This window comes from Solea solea, chromosome 6 (genome assembly GCF_958295425.1).
Source record: "Solea solea chromosome 6, fSolSol10.1, whole genome shotgun sequence".
Lineage (NCBI taxonomy): Eukaryota > Metazoa > Chordata > Actinopteri > Pleuronectiformes > Soleidae > Solea > Solea solea.
Genome location: NC_081139.1, coordinates 26,771,472 through 26,784,549, shown reverse-complemented (window position 1 = coordinate 26,784,549; position 13,078 = coordinate 26,771,472). Strand labels below are relative to the sequence as shown.

At 41.9% G+C, this 13,078-nt stretch overlaps 1 long non-coding RNA gene across 1 annotated transcript; it reads left to right on the top strand.

Annotated features, from left to right (window-relative positions):
- Positions 1 to 246: 246 nt before the first annotated feature.
- LOC131461151 (uncharacterized) lies at positions 247 to 2,298 on the top strand. Its single transcript, XR_009240450.1, has 3 exons — positions 247 to 327; positions 473 to 534; positions 2,210 to 2,298. It is a non-coding gene; the product is annotated as an uncharacterized LOC131461151 (long non-coding RNA).
- The last annotated feature ends 10,780 nt before the right edge of the window (positions 2,299 to 13,078 follow it).

The window sequence follows — 13,078 nt, the reverse complement described above, 5'->3', positions numbered from 1 at the left end:
TTATGTGCGACGTGTCGTACAATTGCGAGTGCACAGAGGCGTCGCTCAGTCTCTGGGTTAAACAGCATATTCACAGGATTACAGGCGTCACACCAAAGAGCTGCACTGCAATTATTACAATAACCAGGCAGCCACTGTGTTCAGCGCCGCAGTGACGCGTCCAACGCAGCCATGACACGATGATAAGCACTGACTTTTGTTTTTACTAATGTGCTATAAAGGTCAAATCTATAAAGGTTGTGACAAAGTAACATAAGGAAAACTTTCCCACAGGAGAACCTCTAGGGGAACCTTCAGGGAACGTTCCCAGAACCTTCAGGGAACATTGTCAGCTTGGATAACTTTGTGACTTTGTGCTCTAGCTTCTTTTTATTAACATATTTTACCAATGTTTCCTTGTCGTACGTAAACTTATTCTTATGATGTCATCATTAACTGCTGTTTTTCCATTTGTTCTTTTTTGCACCTCCAGTCAGAAAATGCCTCCCAGAGAGTTTGTGGTGCAACACACACCAGAGTGTGCGACCTACGTGGGTGAGTGGAAATAAGTTTCCTTCTTTGTTGTTTTGGTGAAGTTAGCAAATGTTGAAGAAGTGGATGAATTGTTGTTGTTTTAAACAACAAACACGGATCAGAGATTATGGATGAATGGACGAAGCCTATAACTAGCCTATAAAAAAGAACTCTGTTTGAATGGAAGTCTATGGGAAAAATTAGCTTCTTCTCATTTTCCTCATTTTCCTTTGGTCTCTTTACTATTATTATTATTATTAGTAGTAGTAGTAGTATTATTAGTAGTACTATTATTGTTGTTGTTGTTGTTATTATAAATAATAATAACAGTAAAAAATATTATTAATATGATTATTATTGATAATCATAATAATAATGCTAATAATAATAATAATAATGATGTTTATTTAAAAGCACCTTTCTGTCACTCAAGGTCACTTTACAGTAAAATACACGTAGTTAAAAATACAGTTTAAACAGATATATGCAGTCTTTCACTATAGTTTCGGTTCTGTTTTTTTTTAAATATCACTCAATGATGTTCCTGTTTAACTGGTGACCTGTCGCCTTCCGCTCTGACGGCACATATGACTGGACAGCAGTGTGATTGACAGCTGGTGTCATTCAATGGTGGCAGAATCTCAAAACACCAGTTCAGATTCTTATTTTTCCAGTGATAAACATAATTTAGATTATTGCACAGCACACTGCTGGATTAGTGTGTTGGAGCCTAAGCCGATAAAAACCTGCATGTATTACAGAGTCATGTGACCTGGGAGTGAACACAGAGCAGTTTAAACTCAGGTTTGAACCACTGAGAACAGGCTATACTGTCTATATGTCCCCAAACTGAAGAGAAACAGTCACTACCAGCGTATTGTTTTTTAATACTATAATATCGCTGAGTTTGACATCAAAACACTTAATGAGATTTTAATCACCTGACATCACCTGACCATTCCGGTGTAAACAGGAAGCCGATTCTCTTCTCTGCAGGTTAGGAAGGTACTAACGATGAGAAAAGATAGTTATTAAACAAACTGAAAGAGAGGTTACGTTCATTCCACTTTGTCTTTCCTTCTGCTCTGGATTTACCGTCGGTCCACACTACCCCGACGTTTAAAGGCACCAAAAGGGAAATGATATTTATATTCTTGACTACATTTTCACCTGAAAACTGCATTATTTAAGAGGAGGCCGTTACACGTGAAAACAAACTCCGTAGAATCTGATAATGCATCTGCTTTTTATCCACACGGCACCAGTGCTGTGGAGGCAGTGAAATGCTCCTGAATACTTTCTAAAATCTAAGAAAACAACTTGTGCAGCGTCTCTACAGTCAGTGTAGGTGTGTCAGTCTGGACGCACATCAGAAGCTGAAATTCTCGTGTGGACGCAGACATTTTTTTTGAAAATGCCAGGTTTTTTTTTGTTGTTTTTTTTCAATGAAAACTGAGTGTGGATGTAGTTTGTGTTAATGGAACCTTTTTGTCCAAAGCTGATCGTTGGCTGATGTGAGTTTTCAAACCTAAACTGAGCTAGCGGCATTTTCAAACGTCTCATAGAACAGGACTCACTACCAGCTTATTGTTTTTTAATACTTTAATATCGCTGAGTTTGACATCAAAACACTTTGGCGGCGACTGCACTTAATGAGATTTTTGGGGTCCTGACGCCGACGGTCTGTCCCTGACAGCTGCCCCACGGTGAGAGATCCTGACGCTCAGACCTCGTGCGACTGCATGACCCTGTTTGGACAACTGGTTCCCATCGCCGCCACAGGAGGACCGGGCCAAGCAGCCCCGAGGGCGCGGAGTGGCCGGTGCCTCAGTGGTGAGACACGCCGGGTGAGAGGTGGCCGCGTACCACCCACCGGCTTCACAAGGGTTTGTGTTGGGAAACGGGGGCGCGTCGACCCCGCGCTTCCACACAAACACCAACGAGGCACCTCAAAGTGAAAAGGCCTCAGGGCCGTCAGCGGGGGGCGCTCAGCGCGGCAGCAGTGAGGCACAAACACAGAAACATGTGTAAGGCCTTAAAAAAGACAACTCACTTCACAGAGGTGTGTGTGTGTGTGTGTGTGTGTGTGTGTGTGTGTGTGTCCCACACCTCCGTCCACCCCTTTCACAGGAGATTATTCAGAGAGAGAGAGAGAGAGAGAGGAGCAGAGGGTAAAGATGGGGAACCGAGATACGGAAGAGAGTGAGCGAGGAAGACGAAGACGGAGAGAGAGAGATTCCGCTCTCCACCCCTCTCTGCAGATATTACTGCTTAATTAAAAGGGCAGCATGTGCTAAGTATTATTCCAGCTGAGATCTGTATCTTCAGCCTATGTAATAAGATCTTCAGCAGGCTTACAGCTACATTTTCAAGCAAATTTCCTTTCTATTCTCTTCCTCGTGGCCTGTGTCTTGTGTTTTGTGCAGTTGCAGCAGTCTTGCCGCGCGTGTGCGCCTGAGCCGAGCGCGACTGTTTTGCATGTTAATTAATGTAATATTTTGTACACCACTCGGGAGCATGTAAGTGTTCTCTTGAATGTGTTCCAATTAAGAAACGTCCCCCCGGGCACAAATTAGTTTTGGACACAGTGAAAATGTTCCCATATTTTTACATATTCAGGAAAACACAGAGGACGTGAGCGCACTGCAGAGTTTTCTTCTCCCTGCACGAGTCTGTTTTTACAGAGTAGCCTCACTCTCTTCCTGTAGCTGTCATCCTCAAAGCCATCTCCCTGCATCTCCATCTGCTCCGCGTCCCGACGATGATTCATGTCTGCTGCTAATGCCGCAAATCCTAGAGATGGTGGCCGGGGTTTGGGGTGTCGGGCTGCCTGCTTAAAAAACCAACATGTCCAAAACCATTAGCAGTGTGACAGCATTATTGAAAACATGTGCAGAGCGGCAACATGCTGGAGAACACCGTACACAAATCACCTTGAGATTAATCCAACGTAGGTTACATCCAATAAATAAATAAAAAACCACTGTGCTAATGAGAGACAACAAGTATGAGAAAAGACAGCTGTTACAAAACTGAAAGCAAGGTTACGTTCATTCCACTTAATAAATGCATTATTCATTCTGCTCTGGATTTCCCGTTGGTCCACACTACCCCGACGTTTAAAGGCACCATTTGAATGTTCTTGACTACATTTGCACTTGAAAACTGCATTATGTAAGAATCGACACAAACAGAGGAGGCCGTTACACAGGAAAACAAATTCAGTAGAATCTGATAACGTATCTGCTTTTTATCCACACGGCACCAGTGCTGTGGAGGCACTGAAATGCCCCCTGAAAACTCTCTAACATCTAAGAAAACAACCATGCAGCGTACGTGAATGCTTACTGTCTATACAGTAAGTTTAGGTGTATTAGTCTGGACGCAGATCAGTTCTGAAAAGGAGCTGAAATTCTTGTCTGGACGCAAATATATTTTCTGAAAATGCCAGTTTTTTTTTAAAGGAAAACTAAGTAGTGTGGATGTGGTTTGTGTTAATGGAATTTTGTATCCATAGCTGATAGCTGGCTGATGTGAACTAATGAGGAAGTCCTCATTTTCAAAAAGCCTCACTTTCTGCCCATTCAGACTAAAACACAGCCCTGAAGTTTTCAAACATAAACAAAGCCAGCTGCATTTTCAGACATCTCAATTTTCATGATTCTGAAAATAGAGAATGAAAAATTGACACAAATACACATCTGTCACATACGTCATCTGTGTCATTATTTTCAGAGGCCTCACTTTCTGTCGATCCAGACTAAAACACAGACCTAGAGTTTTCAAACAGAAAAAGATTAAATGTTTTCATTTCCGTGACTCTGAAATGCTAGCGTGGATGCTGGATGTATCTGGAGCAGAATTCATTCATTTTTAAATGGAAAATGACTTTGTGTGGATGCAGCATTAGATGAGGAAGAGCACTGTGTTTTCATTCGTGAAGCGCATTGAGAAGGGCTCAATAGACGCTGATCGGTTCTGAAAAGGTGCTGAATTTCTTGTCTGGATGCGGAATTTTTTTTCTGAAAATGCCAGTTTAATGAAACCTGAGTAGTGTGGATGTGGTTTGTGTTAATGGAACTTTTTATCCGTAGCTGATAGTTGGCTGATCTGAACTAATCAGGATGTCATCATTTTCAAAAGCCTCACTTTCTGCCCATCCAGACTAAAACACAGCCCTGGAGTGTTCAAACATAAACAAAGCCAGCTGCATTTTCAAACGCCTCATTTTTTATGATTCTGAAAATGGAGAATGAAAAATTAACACAAAGGCCTCACATTCTGTCGGTCCAGACGAAAACACAGACGTAGAGTTTTCAAACAGAAAAAGATCAAATGTCTTCATTTTCATGACTGTGAAACGCAAATGGAGTGTGGATGCCAGGTGAATCTGGAGCAGAATCATTTTAAAATGGAAAACGACACAGTGTGGATGCAGCCTGAGATGAGGAAAAGCACTGTGTTTTCGTTCGTGAAGCGCGTCGAGAAGGGCTTCATAAATAAAGATTATTATTATGTTATTGTACGAGTGATTTCCACACAATGCACAACACTCACATGTACACACACACACACACACACACACACACACACAGTGAGCACTGCTGCCAAGTCATGCATGTATCATGTCTAATGGAGAGGTGGCCATGAGCCGCATTTTGCATTTTCTCCAAAAGAGTGGCTTTGGACTCACATTCAATCATCTGGTAAATTAGTTTAATCCTGCAGCAAATCTGTGCCCCTCCTGGGACGTTTCCAGAGGTGTCAATCGGAGATAAGGCCTGTGTGACAATAAAGCCACCAAACCACAGGAGAAGGAGGAGGAGGAGGAGGAGGAGGAGGGGGAGGTGGGAGTGCTGGTCTTTTACTCTCCCATACATTCAAAGCTATTTGATTTATGGGAGCAGAGAGAGAAGAACAGCCATTTTCTTTTCCATTTAACTGCTCCAGAAAGGATGGACACAGTGAGGTCAGTCCGTGAGCCGGACACACTCGTCTCACCTGGAGCAAAATGACGTACAGTTATGTTCTGAATGTAAAGGATTTCAGCCGGGGAAACACGTACATGAGGGACAGTAACAGTGAACATTTTAATTAAAATCACTGTAAATGTGACAGAAAATGTCCACAATAGGCAACAGTGAGGGGCTTAATTTCATCATAATAATTGGTTCACGTCGGCCGCGTCGTGGCTCATTCTCCTGACAGCGGCTCCACAATAACTTCAATTGTATCCCACGTTAATAATGACTTCTTACGTGTGAGGCAACATGGTTTCAGCTGTGATTTACAGGCACATTAATCAAAGGGGGTAAACAAACAACTACAACTACAATCACACACACACTGGTTTTCTACAGTATAGCCTCAACAAAGCGTTAACTATAACCAGTTAATGCCTCATCCTAACCAGTTCCTCAGAAATACGGGTTCTGCCTCATTAAGACCAGGTTTACGGGTCCTCCATGAGGACTTACTGGTCCTGACAAGGTCAGTGTTTATGCCAGAAAACAAGCTCCTAAAGAGGGAATGAGAACAAGAACAAACACACGCACACATCCACACACTCTGTGGATCACTTCTGCCCTCTGTTGACTCTGAGTGGGACTGCGGCCTGCAGAGACCAACACGCACAGGATGGAGAATATTCATGTTTTCACCACAGTGTTGATAGTTTTGAAAGAGTCAAAGTACAAAGTTAATTCATGCACATTTACAGGATTTCAATATATTACATTATCAGTATTATTAGTTGTAATTGTTGTTGTTGTTTGTAGTACGTCATTTATCATATATATATATATATGTATATATATAGATATATACATATATCTATATATATATATATATATATATATATCATTGTAGTTAAAATTCCGAATTTTAAGTTGCAAATAATGATAAAAAAGTACCAATACTATATACTACTAATAATAACATTTATTAACATTTTAAGGGTGCTCAAAGATGCTTTACAGGCAATAAAAGGTTACAACACACAAGGTGAGTTTTGAAGAGGGTGAATTTCATTTGGTGGTTTCCCGTGTCATAAAATCAGAATTATGAACAAATTCAGCTGCAGTTTTTTTATTATTTTTTTTCCGTTAACATCACTTTATGTCTGCTTTGTGTGCATCACCATGATGGAAAAACTTCATCGAAGTTTCCAGCAGCAGTGAGTGAGTGAGTGAGTGAGTGAGTTAATGTGCAGCAGAATGGCATGACAGAGCTGTGTCAGACCCGGGTGGTTTAACGTGAGTCATTTTAACATTAAAACAAGTGAAAAAAAGAGCAAAAGAGGAAAGAGGGAAAAAACTTCAAAATGCTCTTTGAGGAAAACGAGATCACAGGCTGCAATTATATAATTCTTGTCAAGTGATGGCGGTGATAGCGCAGGAAGAATGCACACACACACACACACACACACACACCCTGCTATCACTGTACTCACGGGGACCTGTTTTTACCGCTTTCTTTAACCTTAACATCACAAATGAACGCTTTGATTTCAACGTCTATCAAAAAAAACCAAAAGAACTTCAACCTCAAACACTTTGAGGATTTCTGTCTCCACAAAGTTGTTGGACCACAATATAGGGCTCCTGGTTTTCAGACCTCACAAACATGGTAACTCCTCCTCCACACACACACACACACACAGATAATCTCCAGTGGGAGAATACTGGCTCCTTCACTGCATTTTTAAATGTTGGAAAGTTATGGGGGTCACTGTGGGGTCACATATAAGCGTGTGTGTGTGTGTGTGTGTGTGTGTGTGTGTGTGTGTGTCAGGCCCTGAACACTGGGCCCCTCATAAAAGCACTTCTTCCGATTTCCTCTTTTCTTTTTTTTTGTTTTTGTCCATTTGGTTCCCTCTCTTTCTAGTTTATGATGAAAGTCAAAAAGCCAAGCGTTCCCAAGTGGTCACTGATGCCGAGTGTAGATTTGAACTCACTGTGTGTGTGTGTGTGTGTGTGTGTGTTGAGCTATGGCTGTAGCTACGACTACTGTTCTGTACCAGTGTAACGAATACTAATAATATAAGTGTGTCAGACTCCGCAACACCAGGTGGCGATATGTCCACTTTCAGCTTGTTTGTGGCTAACCAAGTCTTTTTTTCTAACCATCCATTAACGTCTAAATATTTGAAGTAAATCCTCTGTTGTCTTGTCGTCTTCATGGTCTTATGTCTGTTATTATTTCCAGGTGAAAACATGACTGCGGGAGCTGTCGGAACCTCGCACAGAGCACTAGGACCTGGGGGTCACGAGCGTCTCGTGTGGTCAAGTAAGTGAGTAAACTTTGTTTCTGTAGCACTTTCACGCGGCACAAGACGAGACAATTAAAATAGCACAACGATTAAAATACATCCCATAAAAGCAGAAGGGTCAAACTGGCGGCCCATGGACCACATGCGGCCCGTTAATGGATTAAATCGCGTTACAGCCCTTTAAACACAGCGTTTTAACCTGAGATGATGGAATAATAACAGAATATCCTACATAAATGACACGGTAACAATAATAACACACGTGTTTATAATGATAGCATTATAAACACGTGTGTTACATTCTACATTAAACGACACATATAAGTCGTCAATGTTATTACTGACTTCATTTTAGATTTATTTAAAAATGAAGATTTATTTTGCATTAAAAATATCGTCTTATTGTGACGTGCACGTCATTCCGTATGAAAACAAACACTTTTACTTTGAAATTCTTTTGTGTTTGTCAGTCTGAACAGTTGTTTTCCTCTACATCGCCCCCTCTAGACCAGACTAAGGCACTCATTGGCCTCCAGGTCATTAGAGTTTGACACAAACATGAAAACCAAGCCATCATCAAACCTCTGGTTTTATATCGAGATTTAAGACCCGGAGAGTATGTTGTTAAAGGATCACAGATGCATTGTGGGGCTTGTCCATTAAATTATCTAAAAGTTAAAAAGTGAAATTTTAAAATCAATACCAAAATACAGTTAAAAAAAACAAGATATTTAGCAGAATTTCAAAATAAAAGTGTTTGTTTTGATAAGAAACAATTCCAAACTTATTTATGACGCAAAAGTCATTCATAAATAACAAAAAAAAGTAAATGGAATTGGCGTTGAGTGTCAGGTCCCGCGTGACAGTATGTTTACCAGAATCATGTGACGTTTCCTAACGTACGTACAGTGTCGCAGTGGTTTGTGTGAGACAGTGTTTGATATTTCACACGGACGACGACGACGACGACGACGACGACGACGACGACGACGACGCGACCGCAGGATAAAAAAGAAATAAATAAATCAAGCGTTCACGCTAAGGTGGCTCCACATCTCAACATCTCCCGGTTTACAAAACCCATTTACAACACAGAGCTCAGACGAGGAAACAAAGGTTCTAGTCTGAGCCGCAGTATCCATCCATCCAAACACACACACACACACACACACACACGCTGATGCTGGGGCCAGGGGGTCTGCTGCTGCTGCTGCTGCTCCTGCTGCTGCTGCGACGTTCCCAGGGAGCCTCACTGGTCTGATGGAGGCACTTTGTCTGAAGCTGGGGCAGACTACAGCAGACTCCAGAGGAGATGCCTATCAGCTACTGGCTATGCTATAGCCCAAAGGAGAGAGAGAGAGAGAGCGGGGGAGAAAAAGAGGGAGAGGTGGAACTACAGTACAAGCTCCTGAATGAAAAACACAGAAGACAGAAGCAGAAATAAAAACTCCAAGTTTGCCTTTAATGTTTGAAGGCTGTATCAGGTTAAGACGAGTCACAGGAAGTAGTGGTTTCCTGCCAAATATTGACCTTTTTTTGTTTGTTTATTTTTTACCGCAACAGTCGAGCGATCGGGATTAAATCCCCTCATTGAATTGAGTTAAAGAGCCGCCGAGCCGCTCTCCATTGACAAAACTCTCCCTCTGGCATTTGACGTGGTGCAGATAGCGGCGGCGGCCGACGGCCACATGCACGTGTTGACAGGCGGAGTGATGTACGGCCGAAACTGAAGGAGACTCGGGTCGGTGACATGCTGGAGGGCAACAGGGAGCGCGACCTCCTCCAGGTGTGGCCCCGCTCTCTCACAGCAGCCAGACAACCTTCCACACTTTCCTTTAACCGTTCCTCAATGATCTCTGACAGGTTTAAAATAAATGACGTGTAGAGTTCATCGTTCACTCTGACAGGTATCGCAGCGATAGGAGCAGGAAACAGTGGGAAAAATATGGGAATAAATGAAATTCCTTAGTCGAGCACAGCTTTGACTCTCTGGATTTACTTCCGCAGAAAACTTGTTCTTTGGTTTAAAAAAAAACAAAAAAACAGCACCAGATTAGGAGAGCGATAAGACTGGGCTTAAAATTGCTCTAGGATTTCTGCAACAGAGACGTCCACGAGCTGTAAGACTGAATCAAAGTCAGCCCTTTCCTCCTCCTGGACTCGTAGGTGACCGCACGCCTCACATGTATGTTTCCATTCAGCTGCAGTTGTTGCCCCGAGGCTACGTGTTAGCATGTCAAACGCCATTCAGAGTCCCGCCTACCGTCCATGAACCTTCAAATGATCAAATGTTTAAACTGACGGAGCATGAAACTGATTATCAGCACTTTGTTTCAGGTGTTGTTGTTTTTTTAAATCGCTTTATAAATGAAGTTGGATTGGATCGGATTTTATTTTCATGTCGTGCTCGATGGGTTTGTAAGACACTGAAAAGTGAGGTTGCAGTGATGCATCGACACATTATTACATTTGATCACACCAAGAATAAATAAATAAATTATCTTTACAACTCAATTTCTTAAAAACCCCGGATATTTTACTGAAAACAACATCAACAGGACAAGATAATACTCATTTTCAATTTCATCAAGTTCACACATCAAACACAGTCCGTGTCCTGCTGGGATGGCGTTAAATCTTCATTCTGCAGACTTCACGCTCCAGAAGTCAGAGGTCAGAGGTCAGAACTGGGCGTCATGTCACCTCCGAGTTTCCCGACACGAAACTCTGACAGAACCAGACTCAATGATGTGCGGTCATCTGCCAAGACAGGTTGTGGTGAAAGGAAAGGACAAGAGGGAGGTGAAGAGAGAGAGACAGGTAGCAGAAATACAACAGTCATGACGGGACAGCTGTCCATCGGTGACGACGTGTTTACAGAACGAGCAGCGGCAGAGAAGACGTGGAGTTCACGCTGAGCGGCAGTTTAAAGCCGGGGCGTCAAACTCAAACCATCTGGGGGCCAATGAGCATCTAGTCTGGTCAAGAGGGGGCCGGTCGAGAGAAAAAAAGATAATATGAGATATTCATGATGATATGAGACAGAATTTCAAAGTAAAAGAGCTTGTTTAAAAGCTACTTCCTGTTGTCTTCTGGCGCCACTTCCTGTGTCTCACCTATGACTCGTCACCGGCCGTTGGCCACGCGTGTTGGTCGGTCGTCGGCACACACACGCGACCTGGTTACATCAAATGCGTTTGACCGACCTTCTTGTTTGTCCCCGGCTTCACGTGTTGTTGTATGTTTTAAAAATCTGGTTTAATTGGCGACTTACTTCAGTTTATAAACGTGCTGGCTGAGGCTCAGTGTAGACACATCTAATGTGTGCTGTCTGCGGTGTGGCGACTTCTAACTTACAGCATGAGGACATGAGGGGGAGGGCGGGGGAGGAGGGGGTGGACTGGAGGGACTTGCACCATGACCCGAGGATCTCCACGGCCTCTGTCAGCGGAAAATTAGATTACAACGCTCTGACCGGGGAGTGAGTGAGACGGGGGGCGTCAAGAAGTCTAAATATGGAGGGCTCAGTATGTCCATAATCACTTTATGCAAGTGAGATGAACAGAAACAGACTTATCTCCTGCTCGCCGTCCAGACTGCGTACGCCGCTAGTGTCGAGCCGCCGCCGCCGCAGCCGCCGCAGCCGCCGCCACCGCGCCTGCTCACCGTACCTCTCTGTGACGGCCGAGTGTTTTTGTCACGAAGGAGCCACCGAGACACACGAGGAGGGAGGAAAACTCAAATCTAACCAAGATGAACTTTCATTGTATTTATTTATTTACTATGTTTATGCAATAACAGGATAGTGCACATTCATGAATCAACAAATCAGCAGAGAGCATCCATGTTAATGTGCCTGAATTAGCCCAATTGCTAAATTGCATCCGCAGTCCTGAGGCGAGTTCTATAAACCAGACAATTACACACACACACACACACACACACACACAGAGAGAGTTAAATCAAGGTGACGCTTGTTTTTTTGTTTGTTTTATTTCAGAATATAATTATCATAAATAAGGCACTAAAACTTATTACTAGGATTTCATTAATGGAGTAAGTCGATGCTCAAAACTAGATTTACCATCATTAAAAATAATCTTTATTAAAACGTTACATGGTGAAAACATAGATAGAGACTTTTAAATGTTCTTATAAGAAAAGAACAATTTATTTTTCTTTTTTGCAATTAAAATGTATTCATTCTAATTAATTTATTGACGTCATAAAGTAACTTATCCAGTTCTGTCGTTTTTATTAAGTTAAAGGTTGTATGTGTCGCGTAAGTAAGACCACGTCGTTTTTAGTTGTTGTTTTTTTTAAATGAGGACCAACTTTTTAAAGATAACAATTACAAACCAGTTCATAATATAAATGTATAATAAGAGTTCATTTGTGCATAAATCTGATCTGATCTGACCATTTCTTTCTGCCAGTTCTGTGACACCTCATATTATTGTAAACGAGGGAAACCGAGAGGTTTGTTTGGTAAATGAATCACAACTTTATTCATGTAAATAATTTAAAAACATGAACACATAAATCAATAAGTTAATTGAGTGTCTCGAGTTTCTAGGAAAAACTAATGTACGCAACATTTTAATTTTAATATGTTGTTCATTTTTAAAATGCAATGTTACTGGAATTTCGCACTGATATGTATATATATATATATATATATATATATATATATTGTGATACATCCGTAATAAAATAAAAGTCAAAAGCTTATATATAAGTCTTTTAAGTTTAAAACCACAATGAACTGTAGTTTCTTCCACTTTCACTCAAACTAAACTTCAGTATTTAACTTTCCGACATTTCCTCACGATAATAACTGATATGGACTGATTTAATAATGTTTTAAACCTTATCATGAAGCCTTATATTTGAAAGAAGATTTATTTATATTGTTTTGATTTAACGCTGGTTGTTTCGCGTCGACGGCTTGTGTGGAAACAAAAACTACAACAGTTGGGAAATAAGAATACGGCTGTGGTGACGATCGGTGGTGATGAGAAAAGAGCCGGAGGCTGGGGGGGGGGGGGGGGTGGGGGGGGGTGGGGGGGGGCGGTGCTGAGGCGATTTGGTGATGGACAGAGACAGAGCAGAAAATTGAAGTACATGTAACATGACACAAATTGACAAAAGTATTTAGCTAATGATTTATTATTAAACAGAGCAGGCAGCCCTCCGCAGCACAATCCCCAGCCTAGCCCAGGCTCCGGTCCTATTGTAGGGAGATGCAGAGGCAGATAAGCACGGCTGTAATGGCAGTCAGATGGCAGGTGGGCC